At 52.6% G+C, this 15044-nt stretch overlaps 4 non-coding genes across 4 annotated transcripts; all 4 read left to right on the top strand.

Moving 5' to 3' along the window:
* The first annotated feature begins 2188 nt into the window (after positions 1–2188).
* LOC148647910 (U2 spliceosomal RNA) lies at positions 2189–2385 on the top strand. Its single transcript, XR_015926925.1, has one exon. It is a non-coding gene; the product is annotated as a U2 spliceosomal RNA (small nuclear RNA).
* An 847-nt stretch (positions 2386–3232) lies between these two features.
* On the top strand, positions 3233–3423 carry LOC148647909 (U2 spliceosomal RNA). Its single transcript, XR_015927450.1, has one exon. It is a non-coding gene; the product is annotated as a U2 spliceosomal RNA (small nuclear RNA).
* A 2644-nt stretch (positions 3424–6067) lies between these two features.
* LOC148647908 (U2 spliceosomal RNA) lies at positions 6068–6264 on the top strand. Its single transcript, XR_015927061.1, has one exon. It is a non-coding gene; the product is annotated as a U2 spliceosomal RNA (small nuclear RNA).
* Positions 6265–12394: 6130 nt separating this feature from the next.
* On the top strand, positions 12395–12589 carry LOC148647907 (U2 spliceosomal RNA). Its single transcript, XR_015927103.1, has one exon. It is a non-coding gene; the product is annotated as a U2 spliceosomal RNA (small nuclear RNA).
* The last annotated feature ends 2455 nt before the right edge of the window (positions 12590–15044 follow it).

The following is a 15044-nucleotide window of genomic DNA, read 5'->3' as shown; positions in this document are numbered from 1 at the left end:
GCGGCAGGCCTCTGGCTGCAGGGAGGCCGGCAGCTGCGCGGGTCCCGGGCTCCAGAGGAGTCGGCCTGCGCCACTGTGCGCCAGCGGAACGCCCGCGCGTCGGTCCGCGCCTTTGTGGGCATCGCTTCTCGGCCTTTTGGCTAAGATCGAGGTTCAAGTGGCCTGACCGCAGTTCCAAGATCTTAGTCCAGGGGGTCGGGAAGGCGAGGGGAGGATCGGACGGACCGGAAGGAATGGATTGCTGATGGTGGAACCTGGAAGACCGGAGCGGTGTGGACGAGGAGTTTGCTGAGGCGGTGGTCGGTGCTGGACGACGGCGTTTTGCTTGCCTGGAGGTTTCGGAAGGAGAGCTGAGGAGCATTGCTGGAGCGATGGCTGGGCATCCCTGGGCGAGGAAGGAGCGGAGGAAGAACTCCCTTTGTTTCTCGTTGAGGAGCCGCGATGGACCTGCTTTTTGGGACAGAGATAAGTTCAAGAATTTGGTTTTGATTCAATGTTTGGGTGTTGAATTGGCAGACGTATTTTGTCTCCAGGATTATTGTGCTCGGGGAGTGTTTGAACTAACTCTTGCAACAGAAGCCTTGTGTTTTGAAGTATGGAGAAAAGTTCAGGAGAGGAAAAATGAAGATCCTGTTAAGTCTTTTCGTGTTGAGCCAATGTTTGCTGGAGAGCTTACAGTAATGATGGTGCATGTTTTCGACTCATTTGTTCCGGAGGAGGATATTGTGTCTTTTTTACAGCAGTTTGTGGATCTGCAAGGAGCAGGGAGGAGGCACTTGGATCCTGATGGCGTGTGGAACGGGAAGCGGACGTATCTGATGAGACTGCGACTGGGGAACACGGCGGAGGAGGGGGTGATACATCCCCCTGCTTTCTTCGAGATCGGGACTCACAGGGGTTACCTGGTGTATTCTGGGCAGCCCCTCGCTTGCATGTTATGTGGAGAACGTGGACATTTTGCTGCACAGTGTGAGCCAGTGATTTGTAAACGGTGTGGGAAGTTGGGTCATGTGGCCAGGAATTGTGATCAGGAGAAAAAGTGTTATCTGTGTGATGAGCCTGGACATGGTCATCGGTATTGTATGAAAAATGTGAAGAAGAGAGTTGATACAAATGATGTGGGTAGGAATGTGGGGGGTATTGGGAAAGAAGAGAGTGAAGTGGAAGGAGGAATTTCTGTTTCTGAAGATGTGGTAGTGCGTAGGGAGGGTTTTGTAAATGGGTTTCGTTGGGTGGAGGGTGATGTTAGGGATTTAGAACCAGATTTGACTGTAGATTTGAAGGAGGAAGAGAATGTATGTGTGGAAGAGAGGTTGACTGGGATTGATAGCAGAACGAATGTGGCGGAGAATGCGGTAAGTGATGTGTCGAGTGCTGATAAGGGTTCGAGTAAACCTAAGTATCGTTGGGTGGAAGGTGATGTTAGGGACCTAGAACCAGATTGGACTGTAGATTTGAAGGAAGGAGGGAATGTGAAGGGGGAAGTAAGGGTGGGGCAGACGGTTAGGAAAAAAGCGAAAAAGAAGGGGAAGAGATGAAGGAGAATCAAGTTAATAGTCTTTCAGAGATCAGGGTTGCATTTGCATAAGGGGTGGGATTATGGGAAGGGCAAAGTGGGTTGTGGGGTTTTTGGTGGGGTGTTTAGAAATTGTTGAATTAAAATGAACTGTGACTTTGTTTTTGCTGTGTATTGTTTTTGTTATTAATTGAATGGGATTTGTATTGGTATAACAAGAAATTGTTTTGTTTCTTATATGAATTTTGGATTGTTTGAATTTTTGTATGTGTTTGACTTGTTTGAAAGGTGGGTTTATGTAATTGGTGGTTTGGGAGGGGACTAGTTTGTGACGGGTGGTGCTGGGAGTTAATTCAAGGATTGTGGAAAATGAATGAATTGTAAATTTGGGAAAGGGGTTTTTGGTTTAATTTGCATAATGGGTGGGATTATGGTAATAATTGAGGTTCTGAGCTATGTAATGGGGATGTACAGATTTTGCTGTGTATTGATTTTGCTGTGTAATTATTTGTTGAGAATTGGGTGGGAAGGGCTGTTAGTATTTAGAAGTTTTTGTTAGTCGACTATTGAATGGATTTTTGTGTTTAACAGGATTATGGGTTGAGATGATTTTGGTTGTTATTGTGACTATTGTGTATTTGGGATTGTGTTTTGTTCTTTGGAGTTTTTGGAATTTCTTTTGTAATTTTGCAATAAAAAAAAAAAAAAAAAAAAAATCTGTTCTTATCAGTTTAATATCTGATACGTCCCCCATCGGGGGACCACATATTAAACGGATTTTTGGAACAGGGAGCTGGATCAGGAGCTTGCTCCGTCCTCTCCACGCATCGGCCCGGTATTGCAGCGCCTCCGGGAGCGGTGCACCACCTTCTCTCAGCGGTGAAAAGACAGACGTAGGTAGCTAGGTAGCTAGCTAGCTAGCGAGCGAGCGAGCAAGCAAGCGAAGTGGACTGGAGCTCCTTCTTCTCGGGTCTCGTCCCTCGTCCCCCATCTGTGTGTCTCTGTGTTCTGTCTCTCTCTCGCCCTCTCGGTTCCCGTGCTCCCTCTGTGCGCTTTCCCGCGTCTCGACTCTCTGGGCAAGCAGGCCGGCCCCCTTTTCGGCTCCCGTGCGTTTTCCCTCCAAAAAACTTAGGTTTTTCAGCCTTTTCCCAGGGAGGCAGGCGTGGCTTGCTTGCTTGCTTGCTTGCTTGCTTGCTTGCTTGCGTGCGTGTCCGTCCCCGTCCCTGCAGGCGGGCCCCTTTCGACAGCTGGGCGTTTTCCCTCCAAAAAACTTAGTATATCCACCTTTTCTTTCTTTTTTTTCGGCAGGCAGGCAGGCAGGCGTGTGTGCGCGCGCGTCCCCGTCCCTCCCTCCCTCCCGAGAGAGAGCTGCCCCTTGCCTCTGCCCGCAGGTGCTGGCGCTCGGCTTTGGCTTGCAGCCGGTTGGGCGCAGCTGCTGCCGGTGGGAGGGGCCTAAGCTAAGGAGGCCGGGCGGCTGGCGCCCCCTGCGGCTGCGGTCGTTGTCGGGCCGTTGACAGAAGATCAAAGAGCAGGGCCCCCGCCCGGGACTGGCAGGAAGGCAGGCGGGCAGGCAAGAGAGAGGGGGAGCAGAGTCCCGCGGCAGGCCTCTGGCTGCAGGGAGGCCGGCAGCTGCGCGGGTCCCGGGCTCCAGAGGAGTCGGCCTGCGCCACTGTGCGCCAGCGGAACGCCCGCGCGTCGGTCCGCGCCTTTGTGGGCATCGCTTCTCGGCCTTTTGGCTAAGATCAAGTGTAGTATCTGTTCTTATCAGTTTAATATCTGATACGTCCCCCATCGGGGGACCACATATTAAACGGATTTTTGGAACAGGGAGCTGGATCAGGAGCTTGCTCCGTCCTCTCCACGCATCGGCCCGGTATTGCAGCGCCTCCGGGAGCGGTGCACCACCTTCTCTCAGCGGTGAAAAGACAGACGTAGGTAGCTAGGTAGCTAGCTAGCTAGCGAGCGAGCGAGCAAGCAAGCGAAGTGGACTGGAGCTCCTTCTTCTCGGGTCTCGTCCCTCGTCCCCCATCTGTGTGTCTCTGTGTTCTGTCTCTCTCTCGCCCTCTCGGTTCCCGTGCTCCCTCTGTGCGCTTTCCCGCGTCTCGACTCTCTGGGCAAGCAGGCCGGCCCCCTTTTCGGCTCCCGTGCGTTTTCCCTCCAAAAAACTTAGGTTTTTCAGCCTTTTCCCAGGGAGGCAGGCGTGGCTTGCTTGCTTGCTTGCTTGCTTGCTTGCTTGCTTGCGTGCGTGTCCGTCCCCGTCCCTGCAGGCGGGCCCCTTTCGACAGCTGGGCGTTTTCCCTCCAAAAAACTTAGTATATCCACCTTTTCTTTCTTTTTTTTCGGCAGGCAGGCAGGCAGGCGTGTGTGCGCGCGCGTCCCCGTCCCTCCCTCCCTCCCGAGAGAGAGCTGCCCCTTGCCTCTGCCCGCAGGTGCTGGCGCTCGGCTTTGGCTTGCAGCCGGTTGGGCGCAGCTGCTGCCGGTGGGAGGGGCCTAAGCTAAGGAGGCCGGGCGGCTGGCGCCCCCTGCGGCTGCGGTCGTTGTCGGGCCGTTGACAGAAGATCAAAGAGCAGGGCCCCCGCCCGGGACTGGCAGGAAGGCAGGCGGGCAGGCAAGAGAGAGGGGGAGCAGAGTCCCGCGGCAGGCCTCTGGCTGCAGGGAGGCCGGCAGCTGCGCGGGTCCCGGGCTCCAGAGGAGTCGGCCTGCGCCACTGTGCGCCAGCGGAACGCCCGCGCGTCGGTCCGCGCCTTTGTGGGCATCGCTTCTCGGCCTTTTGGCTAAGATCGAGGTTTAAGCCGGCAAGCCCGCAATTCCAAGGTCTTAGTCCAGAGGGTCGGGAAGGCGAGGAGAGGACGGAATGGATCGGTGGAAGTGAAGCTGGATCGTGGAGAGGGGAACCAGGAGAATCGAATCGGTGACGTGGAGGATTGCTGAAACGGAGGATCGACTGGACGGAGTTTGCTGGAGGATTTGGACGGAGAGCGGAGTATTGGCTGCGGATCGATGGCTGGGTTTGTTGGGCCACGGAAGGAGCGGAGGAAGAATTCCCTTCGCTTTTCATTGAGGAGCCGGGAAGGACTGGAGCAATGGACAAGAGCTAAGTTTAAGTCTTTGATTTTGAAAGAATTGTTGGAGGTTAAAATGACAGATATTTTTTGCTTGCAAGACTTTTGTTCTCGAGGGATTTTTGATTTAACGATGACGTCGGAGTTACTTTGTTTTGAATTATGGGAAAAGGTGCAAGTCAGAAGAAAAGAGGCTCCTTTGAGCCTCTTTCAGGTGGACCCGATGTTTGCTGGGGAACTAAAACGCATGATGGTTCACGTGTCGGATCCCTTCATTGCGGAGGAAGACATTGCGAACCTGTTGGGAAAGTTTGTGTTTCTACAGGGAAAAGGGAAGAAGGAGTTGGATGACGATGACAAGGTCTGGACTGGGAAAAGGATCTATTGGATGAGGCTGCGAGAAGGGAGAGAGGGGGTAATCCACCCCCCCGCGTCCTTTAAAATTGGGTCGGAGAGAGGGTACCTGGAGTATCCAGGTCAACCCCCAACATGCTGGAGGTGTATGGAGCCAGGACATTTTGCGTCACAATGTGGGACAGAGTGTTGCAGTCGATGTGGATCAAGAGGTCATGTGACAAGGGCTTGTGTGCAGTGTTATGCGTGCGGGAAGATGGGGCATATGTTTGCAAATTGTAAGGATAAGGAGAGGAAACGGATAGATGTTTTGACAGAACAGAAGGGGATGGGGAGAGAGGAATGTGTGACAGAACCTATTGGGAGGGAGGAAAGTGTGACGGAACCTGTTGTTAAGACTGGATATGGTGTAGAGGATATGACTGGACGTAGTGTGAATGGCCTGATGGGGAGAGAGGAAAGTGCAATGGAATTTAAAGTTAAGGAGATTGTGAAAAGAGGTAGAAGAAGAGCGGTGAATGCACGATTAAATGATACAGATGGAGTCAGTGAGAGCAGTGTGAATGAATCTTTGAGTGCTAGTAGTGTGGATGAATCTGATAAGGATTATGTGACTCGGGCAGGAATTCTGGAAAACAGACAGAGAACTGAGGGAGTTGAAAATGGGCGGCGGAGTTGTAATGGGAGTAATAGTGGACGGTGTGAAGACAGTATAAGGAAGAGAGTTGAATGTGGGTTTGGCAGTAAAAAAGAGCAGGGGGAAAATTTGCATAAGGGGCGGGATTAAGGAAATGAGGGCAATTTGGGTTTGAGGAAGTATATGATTTGGGGGTTTGTAAATTTTGTGTATCGGGATGGATGGGTTGAGGATTAGGTTTTTTGAGGTATTTAAGCTTGAATGGTGATGTTTTTGTTTAGAATGAGATTAAGATTTGTTCATGTATGTTATGTTGCCATGACTTGTTGTACGGGTTTTGTTATCCTGGGTTGAGTTTGTATGGTTTTATGGTTTATTAGGAATCAGTACGTTGTACTTGTAAATTTGGTTGGAAATTATGATTTATGGCTGTTTGGTGTATTTGCGAATTGATTTTCAGAGTTTGGGTAATTCTGGTTTAAATGATGTTTGGTTTGTATATTTTGTATTATTGTAATAAAAAAAAAAAAAAAAAAAAAAAATCTGTTCTTATCAGTTTAATATCTGATACGTCCCCCATCGGGGGACCACATATTAAACGGATTTTTGGAACAGGGAGCTGGATCAGGAGCTTGCTCCGTCCTCTCCACGCATCGGCCCGGTATTGCAGCGCCTCCGGGAGCGGTGCACCACCTTCTCTCAGCGGTGAAAAGACAGACGTAGGTAGCTAGGTAGCTAGCTAGCTAGCGAGCGAGCGAGCAAGCAAGCGAAGTGGACTGGAGCTCCTTCTTCTCGGGTCTCGTCCCTCGTCCCCCATCTGTGTGTCTCTGTGTTCTGTCTCTCTCTCGCCCTCTCGGTTCCCGTGCTCCCTCTGTGCGCTTTCCCGCGTCTCGACTCTCTGGGCAAGCAGGCCGGCCCCCTTTTCGGCTCCCGTGCGTTTTCCCTCCAAAAAACTTAGGTTTTTCAGCCTTTTCCCAGGGAGGCAGGCGTGGCTTGCTTGCTTGCTTGCTTGCTTGCTTGCTTGCTTGCGTGCGTGTCCGTCCCCGTCCCTGCAGGCGGGCCCCTTTCGACAGCTGGGCGTTTTCCCTCCAAAAAACTTAGTATATCCACCTTTTCTTTCTTTTTTTTCGGCAGGCAGGCAGGCAGGCGTGTGTGCGCGCGCGTCCCCGTCCCTCCCTCCCTCCCGAGAGAGAGCTGCCCCTTGCCTCTGCCCGCAGGTGCTGGCGCTCGGCTTTGGCTTGCAGCCGGTTGGGCGCAGCTGCTGCCGGTGGGAGGGGCCTAAGCTAAGGAGGCCGGGCGGCTGGCGCCCCCTGCGGCTGCGGTCGTTGTCGGGCCGTTGACAGAAGATCAAAGAGCAGGGCCCCCGCCCGGGACTGGCAGGAAGGCAGGCGGGCAGGCAAGAGAGAGGGGGAGCAGAGTCCCGCGGCAGGCCTCTGGCTGCAGGGAGGCCGGCAGCTGCGCGGGTCCCGGGCTCCAGAGGAGTCGGCCTGCGCCACTGTGCGCCAGCGGAACGCCCGCGCGTCGGTCCGCGCCTTTGTGGGCATCGCTTCTCGGCCTTTTGGCTAAGATCTGATAGCACGTGGCATGCCCGCGGCTAGAGGACTAAGTCAGGGGAAGAGAAGACGACGGCGGGGAAGAAGACGACGGCGGTGACGGCGGTGACGGCGAGGAAGGAGAAGGAGAGCCAGCCGGGAGACGGAGGAGAACCTTACCGGAGGAGGAAGGAGGCCGAGGGTCCACAAGCTACCACGGGTAGTCGCTCTGGGTTGAGCCCAGAGGGCGAAGTGGGGCTTCCGGATGGCGGCGGCAGCAGAGACGGCGGCGGCGGGTGAGTGGACCCGCGACTCGGCGGTTGGGCACCCTCTGTCCCGAGAGGGGCAGATGCGGCGCACAGTGCGCTTCGTGGTGAAGACCAAGGAAGAAAAGGAGAATTGGAAGAACAGGGACAAGTTCGAACAGGATGTATTGTTTCGCGCTCTGGGAGTTCAGGTGAAGGACATTACCAGTTTGCAGGACTTTGTGAACAAGGGAATATTTGATTTAACCATGGAGTCGGATAAACTGTGTGAGGCCGTGTGGCGTAAGGCCCAATTTGGCAAAGACTATGTTCCACTGAAGAATTTTCTGATAGAACCGCTCTTTGCAAGGGAACTGCGGACTCTCACCGTACATGTGTTTAATACACTGCTACCAGAGAGAGACGTTGCGATGTTTCTATCAAGATTTGTAGACATTCAGGGGGCAGGAGTTAAAGTGATAGATCGGGTGGGAGTCTGGACCGGGAAGAGGAGGTATATGGTCAGGCTCAGACCGAAGCCATCGGGGGACGAGGGAGTCTTACACCCTCCTGCCTTCTTTAGAATTGGTTCAAACAGGGGTTACCTATTCTACCCTGGCCAGCCACTGACCTGTAAAAAGTGTTTGCAGTTGGGACATATTGCAGCGAACTGTCCGGGGGGACTCTGCAGGAGGTGTGGTATGGCAGGTCACGAGGCTAAAAACTGTGAACAAGTCATGACCTGCGATTTGTGTGGGTCTGCTGGACATATGTATCGTTCATGTCCCAGGAAACGAAAAAGTTTTGCGGACATTGTGAAGGTTCCCGTTGAGGACCCGAGGCTGGACTTACCGGGCCCATCGGGCGGACCAGTAATCTTCCGGGGGTCTCAGGGGAAACCTGAGGAGGGAGGCAAGGGAGGTCGGGGGCAAAATGTTGAGAAGGCGGGTGGAGAGGTTTCGGAGCCTGTAAAATCCAGATCTTGGGCAGATATGGTCCCTGAGGAGAGGCCAGAGTCTCCTAGCTGGTCTCCAGTCTTGAGCAGGTCTGCTAAAAGGAAGGGAGAGAGAAGGTCAAAGGGTCCTGATTTGCGCCGGGCCCGAATTAGCACTCAAAATCGGTTTCAGGCACTGCCTATAGAGACTCCAGGCAGTGACTCTGATGGAGTAGAGGAGAAGGGTAGTGAGGAGATGGTTTTAAGATCAGACAAAACCCCGGTATTAGCAGTAGAAAGAGAGGGTGGTGAGGGGGGGGTGGTTAGGAGACCATGTAAGAAGGCCTCAGGAAGAGTTAGAGTGCAAAAGAAGGGCCCAGAGGAAAGCCTAGAGGCGGAAAGTGGTGATCCTATTGCTGCTATGGCCACCCCTGCAGAAATGGAGGAGGTGGTGGTCAGCGAAGAACCCATCCCGCCTGGGCAAGGTGACCCAAACGTAAGTAGTGAGGGGAGCGAAGCTGAACCAGGAGGCAAGGCGGAGACGGAGAAATCCGGTCACTCACAGGAATCCGAGGATCCAGAGTGTGAGATGTCTTCCTCGGGAGAGGAGAGCTCGCAGCACTCCGGGGAGGAGGAGAGTGATCCGGCATCTGGGGAATCAGGGTATCCAGTGGTTAGCCGGGCAGGTGAGGTGGAAGTACAAGCTCTCCACGACCCGCCATGAATTGTTTAATTTGTACGGTTAATGTCAGGGGATTGAGGAGCCCTGTGAAGCGGGCGGGCGTCTTCGATGATCTCGGAAGGCGCCGGTTCGGCTTTTGTTTTCTCCAGGAGGTCCATTTAGGATCGCAGGGGGACATTAGAGCTTTTAAGAAAGAGTGGCAAATAGGACAGTCTTGGTGGAGTATTGGGGGCGTGCACTCTTCAGGGGTGGGGATTTTGTGTGGTTTGTCGAATTTTGTGTGTAATGATGTCCTTTCGGTTGTTCCGGGGCGGTTATTGGTTGTTGATGGGGTGTGGGATGGCTTAAAGGTACGCCTGATTGCGGTATATGGGCCGGCGGAAAGACGCCTACAGGCGGATTTTGTTAAGTCAATCGAGCCACTCCTTTACACAAATAGAACGGTGATTATGGGCGGAGATTTTAATATAGATATCGGCGACACAAATAGGGCAGGGGCACGTGTCTTGAGGGAGCTGGTAGCAAACTTTAAGTTGCAGGATGGCTTTGGCATTCCTGGCCCGACCTCTAAAAACTACACCTGGAGCAACGGCAGGGACAGTTTTAGAAGACTGGATTATATCTTCACCACCATGCGAGGGTCATCACGGGCTGGACAGGTAACTCCAGTGTGGTTTTCTGATCACATGCTGCTGTCTGTCTATATGACCTCTGACAACTCCGGGCCTAGATCAGGCTTCTGGAGATTAAACATCAAGGTATTGTCAGAGGTCGAGTATCGAAGTCAGATAACGACGGTATTGGAGACTTTCGATAACAGTAGATGGAAATTTACATCTGCAGTAAACTGGTGGGAGGCGTGTAAGAGGGCAGTGCGTAGGGCATCTATTAGATTTTGCCGTGTCAGGAAAAAGCAGGAAAAGGAAGAAATAGACCAGCTGCAATGTGAACTGCAGAATCTGTATGAAGCATTTAATCAAGGTAAGGCATTTGATGCACAGAAGGCTGCAGAGCTTAGACATAAAATGAAAGAATGGTGGACAACAAGAGCTAGGGATTTTCTTTTTAGGATTAAAGGTCACCTAATAGAAAATAACGAGAAGTGCTCGGCTCTTTTCTTTAGTTCGGTGCGAGCTAGGCAAGCACGGACATTGATCGAAGGTTTAAAACAGAAAGATGGGACTGTTACTTTTGACCCATTGGGTATGGTGAGTTGTGCGTCGAATTTTTATCAAGAGCTGTTTGTGGAAAAATCGGTGAACACTGGCGTGTGGGAAGAACTACTGTCAGGGATAGGTAAGAAGATCGTGAGCGCCGATGATTTAGATGGCGACGTGTCAGGTGAGGAGCTAAAGGAAGCAATGTCGGGGTTGCGGAAGGGCACAGCTCCGGGTATAGATGGTCTGCCTATTGATTTTTATTCAGTGTTTTGGGCTACCTTGCAGCCTATGCTTCTGGAGGTTTTTAAGGAGATCCTGATGTCAGGAGAACTTGCAGGGACTATGAAAAAGGGAATCTTAACTCTGGTTTACAAAAAAGGCCCTAAGGAAGATTTGGAAAACTGGAGGCCGATCCAACTGCTCTGCACCGATTATAAGATCTTGGCTAGGGTGCTAAGCAGGCGGCTGAGGAAGGTGATGCCCAATTTAGTCTGTAGAGAACAGACGTGTAGCGTCGAAGGTAGGAAGCTGTTTTGGAATCTTCAGCTTGTACGAGATGCCATCGAATGGGTAGAGGAGAGGGGCCTCGAGCTTATGCTAGTTAATTTGGACCAAAGTAAAGCTTTCGACAGGGTCCATCACCCCTTCCTGTGGGAGGTTCTTAAAAGATTAGGAATCAGCGAGAGTTTTATTCGATGGGTTAAGATACTATACAACAAGGTTGTCAGCAAGGTCAGTGTTAATGGAAGGTTGGGGACAGGGTTTGTGGTGAGTTGTGGTGTGAGGCAGGGGTGCCCCCTGTCCCCTTTACTTTATGTATTATACTTGGAGCCCTTCCTGCAACAGATCCGAAGCGACCCCTGGGTGGAAGGTGTGGTAGTTCCCGGTAGTGGTGGGCTACAGGCAAAAATTGCGGCCTATGCAGATGACGTAACGCTGCTTCTTACCTCAGACAGGAGTCTTCTCCAAGTTCTGCAGATTGTGGATAAGATGACGGCAGCCACAGGAGCACTGCTCAATAAAAGTAAGTGCGCGGTTAAATATTTTGGTAAATGGAAAGACAGACAAGATGTGGTCGGAGGCCTCACGCTGGAATCAGGTCCCATTAAGATCTTGGGCATCAGTTTCCTGTCCAGTGGCTCTGCCATAGCTAACTGGGAAAACAAGCTTTCTAAAGTAAAGCAAAAACTGGGGTTGTGGCAGAGCAGACCCTTGACGTACGTAGGGAAAGTGCTGGTGGTGAAAGTGGATGTCCTGCCGTTGCTCCTTCACCTGGCCTGGGTGTTCCCGCTGCCTCCCAGGTTTCGTAAAGACCTGGTGAGGGCTATCTTCCGTTTCATCTGGGGCGGAGGGTACGAATACATCAAGCGGGTGGACATGTGCAGGCCGGTGGAAGAGGGAGGCAGAGCGGTGCCTGACTTGCCGGTAAAATTGGACGCCTTGTTTGTCGCCGGTTTGTGCAAGATTTTACATGAAAGTCCGGACCACCTGTGTGTTTATTTCACTCGTTTGTGGTTTTCGTCTGCTGTGAAGCACTTGGTGGTCTGGACTAACACGACACCGAAAGCTGAGAAATTACCATGGCACTACAAACATGCAGTGCAGTGGTTGAAGAAGTACCCAGGTGCTAAAGAAGGGGTTGTGTCTGTAAATCACAAAGCACTGTACCAACTCGCAACAACTAGAGAGGATTCAGCAGTGGTGGGTATTACAGAGGAAGTGTGGAGGCAGAACCAGCCAGTAGGATTAGAAAATAAACTGAAAGATCTGAATTGGTTCATCCTGTGGAAGAGGCTCCCGGTCAGGGAGACGCTACACCGCCACAGCCTCTCTAGACAGGACAAATGTCCACGTTCTGATTGTAGTGAGACAGAAACAATTCAACATGTGTTGTGGGATTGTGATTTTGCACGACGGGTCTGGGATCTGTGTGGGGGGGTTCTGAGAAAGGTTAAACCGGATTTTAATGTAACAAGTCATGTGATACTGCGGGGGATTTCGAAACCGCGCCGATGGGGACAAAGTTTTTTGTTATGTCTGTTAATCAGTCTGGTCAAATATCATCTTTGGGCTTCACGCAAGGACCTTACAGAGCACGGAGTGAGTGGAGCGCCATCTGCTGTGGTATACAAAGCAAAGCACGATATAATCTGTCGGGTGAAATGGGATATTTTGCGGTGGGGATTCGCTGCGGCGAAAGAGAGGTGGAAGGGGTTATTTTCATTAGTATGACATGGTTTCGGGGTTGTTGCTGATTGTTGTTTGTGGTTTTGTATCTTTATAATAAAAAAAAAAAAAAAAAAAAAAAAAAAAATCTGTTCTTATCAGTTTAATATCTGATACGTCCCCCATCGGGGGACCACATATTAAACGGATTTTTGGAACAGGGAGCTGGATCAGGAGCTTGCTCCGTCCTCTCCACGCATCGGCCCGGTATTGCAGCGCCTCCGGGAGCGGTGCACCACCTTCTCTCAGCGGTGAAAAGACAGACGTAGGTAGCTAGGTAGCTAGCTAGCTAGCGAGCGAGCGAGCAAGCAAGCGAAGTGGACTGGAGCTCCTTCTTCTCGGGTCTCGTCCCTCGTCCCCCATCTGTGTGTCTCTGTGTTCTGTCTCTCTCTCGCCCTCTCGGTTCCCGTGCTCCCTCTGTGCGCTTTCCCGCGTCTCGACTCTCTGGGCAAGCAGGCCGGCCCCCTTTTCGGCTCCCGTGCGTTTTCCCTCCAAAAAACTTAGGTTTTTCAGCCTTTTCCCAGGGAGGCAGGCGTGGCTTGCTTGCTTGCTTGCTTGCTTGCTTGCTTGCTTGCGTGCGTGTCCGTCCCCGTCCCTGCAGGCGGGCCCCTTTCGACAGCTGGGCGTTTTCCCTCCAAAAAACTTAGTATATCCACCTTTTCTTTCTTTTTTTTCGGCAGGCAGGCAGGCAGGCGTGTGTGCGCGCGCGTCCCCGTCCCTCCCTCCCTCCCGAGAGAGAGCTGCCCCTTGCCTCTGCCCGCAGGTGCTGGCGCTCGGCTTTGGCTTGCAGCCGGTTGGGCGCAGCTGCTGCCGGTGGGAGGGGCCTAAGCTAAGGAGGCCGGGCGGCTGGCGCCCCCTGCGGCTGCGGTCGTTGTCGGGCCGTTGACAGAAGATCAAAGAGCAGGGCCCCCGCCCGGGACTGGCAGGAAGGCAGGCGGGCAGGCAAGAGAGAGGGGGAGCAGAGTCCCGCGGCAGGCCTCTGGCTGCAGGGAGGCCGGCAGCTGCGCGGGTCCCGGGCTCCAGAGGAGTCGGCCTGCGCCACTGTGCGCCAGCGGAACGCCCGCGCGTCGGTCCGCGCCTTTGTGGGCATCGCTTCTCGGCCTTTTGGCTAAGATCGAGGTTTAAGCCGGCAAGCCCGCAATTCCGAGATCTTAGTCGGGGGTCGGGAAGGCGACGGGAAGAGCTGGAAGGATCAGAAGGCGTGAAGGTCTGAGCGTGGAACGTGGAAGGGAGAAGATCGACGGCGGTGACGAGGAGGAGTGCAGAACGGTGCAGAGTTGGACGGCGGTGGTGGCAGTTACCTGGAGGCCGTGGAAGGAGTTGGTTCAGCGTGCTGTTGGCGTTCGGCTGGAGCGATGGCGGGATTCCCTGGGCCGAGGAAGGAGCGGAGGAAGAACTCCCTTCGCTTCGTGTTGCGAGGACGGGAAGGCCTGGGAGCATGGAACAGAGGGAAGTTTAAGGATTTAATTTTGAAGCGTTTTTTGAATGTACAGATGCCTGATTTAGTTTGTTTGCAAGATTTTTGTGAACGGGGGATTTTTGATTTGACTTTGATTTCTGAGTCTTTGGTTTGGGAACTTTGGGACTTGATACAAGTACGAAGGGAGGAGGCGCCATTGAGCCTCTTTAAAGTAGAACCGTGGTTTGCGGGGAATTTGAAAGGCATGACTGTTTTTGTGTTGGATCCTTTCGTTTCAGAGGAGGACTTAGAGGGGTTTTTGGGGAAATATGTGACATTGTATGGAAGAGGGAAGAAGGAACGGGATGAAGATGGCGTGTGGACTGGGAAGCGGCGGTATTGGATGAGTCTGCGTCAGTGTCCGGCGGCTGAGGAGGGGGTGCTTCACCCCCCGGCGTTTTTCGAAATAGGGTCGGACGGGGCATACCTGTCTTATCCGGGACAGCCCCGGGTGTGTTGGAAATGTTTTGAACTGGGACATTATGCGAAGCAATGTGGAAATATGAACTGTGGTCAGTGTGGATCACGAAGGCACGGGACAAAGGATTGTGTACGATGTTTTGTATGTGGGGAATGGGGTCATCTGCAGAGGGATTGTTTGAGGGGAAGGGGAAAAGTCTTTGTACAGGAAGTTGGTGTGAAGGAACAAAAGGGGGCAGAAGAGGTAGGGGGAGGTGTGATAGTTGGGGACGGGGAGGTGAGTGTGCATGATATGAGTGAGGTGTGCGTGGAGGTCAGGGAATTAGATAGGGAGGGAACGGGTGGGGGCGCCGAGGGAGGTAGTTGTGAGATTGTGGTAAAGGGAATGGATAGTGTACAAGAGGAGATGTTGAAGGTAGAGGATAAAGTTACAGGGGAAGGTGTGGGGAGTTTGAGGGTAACCGGAATGCGACCAGCTGAAGAGTGTCAATTGAGTGAAGGGCCAAGCGTAGCTGAAACAATAAGTAGTGTTTCTAAAGAGGGTGGGAGTGGGAACATTGTGGGGTTAAAGCGTGAATCAGGGGAAGGGGCGAAGGATTGTGTGCATGCGGAGACGTTGAAAGGGGAGGTAATGGAAAGTTTGAATGTGGGAGAAGGTGTGGGGTGTACAGTGGAGAAGGTTAAAAAAGAAGCTGGGAAAAACAAGGAGGGCGAGGGAGGTAAGAGTAAGTTGGCGGGGGAGGAGATGAAAGATGGTGTGCATATGGAGACGCCGAAGGAAGAGGTAATGGAAAGTTTGAATGTGGGAGAAGATGTG

Source organism: Lepisosteus platostomus, chromosome 15, assembly GCF_059453375.1.
Source record: "Lepisosteus platostomus isolate fLepPlt1 chromosome 15, fLepPlt1.hap1, whole genome shotgun sequence".
Taxonomy (NCBI): domain Eukaryota; kingdom Metazoa; phylum Chordata; class Actinopteri; order Semionotiformes; family Lepisosteidae; genus Lepisosteus; species Lepisosteus platostomus.
The sequence above is the reverse complement of the archived record's forward strand: the minus strand, read 5'-3'. Positions and strand labels throughout refer to the sequence as shown.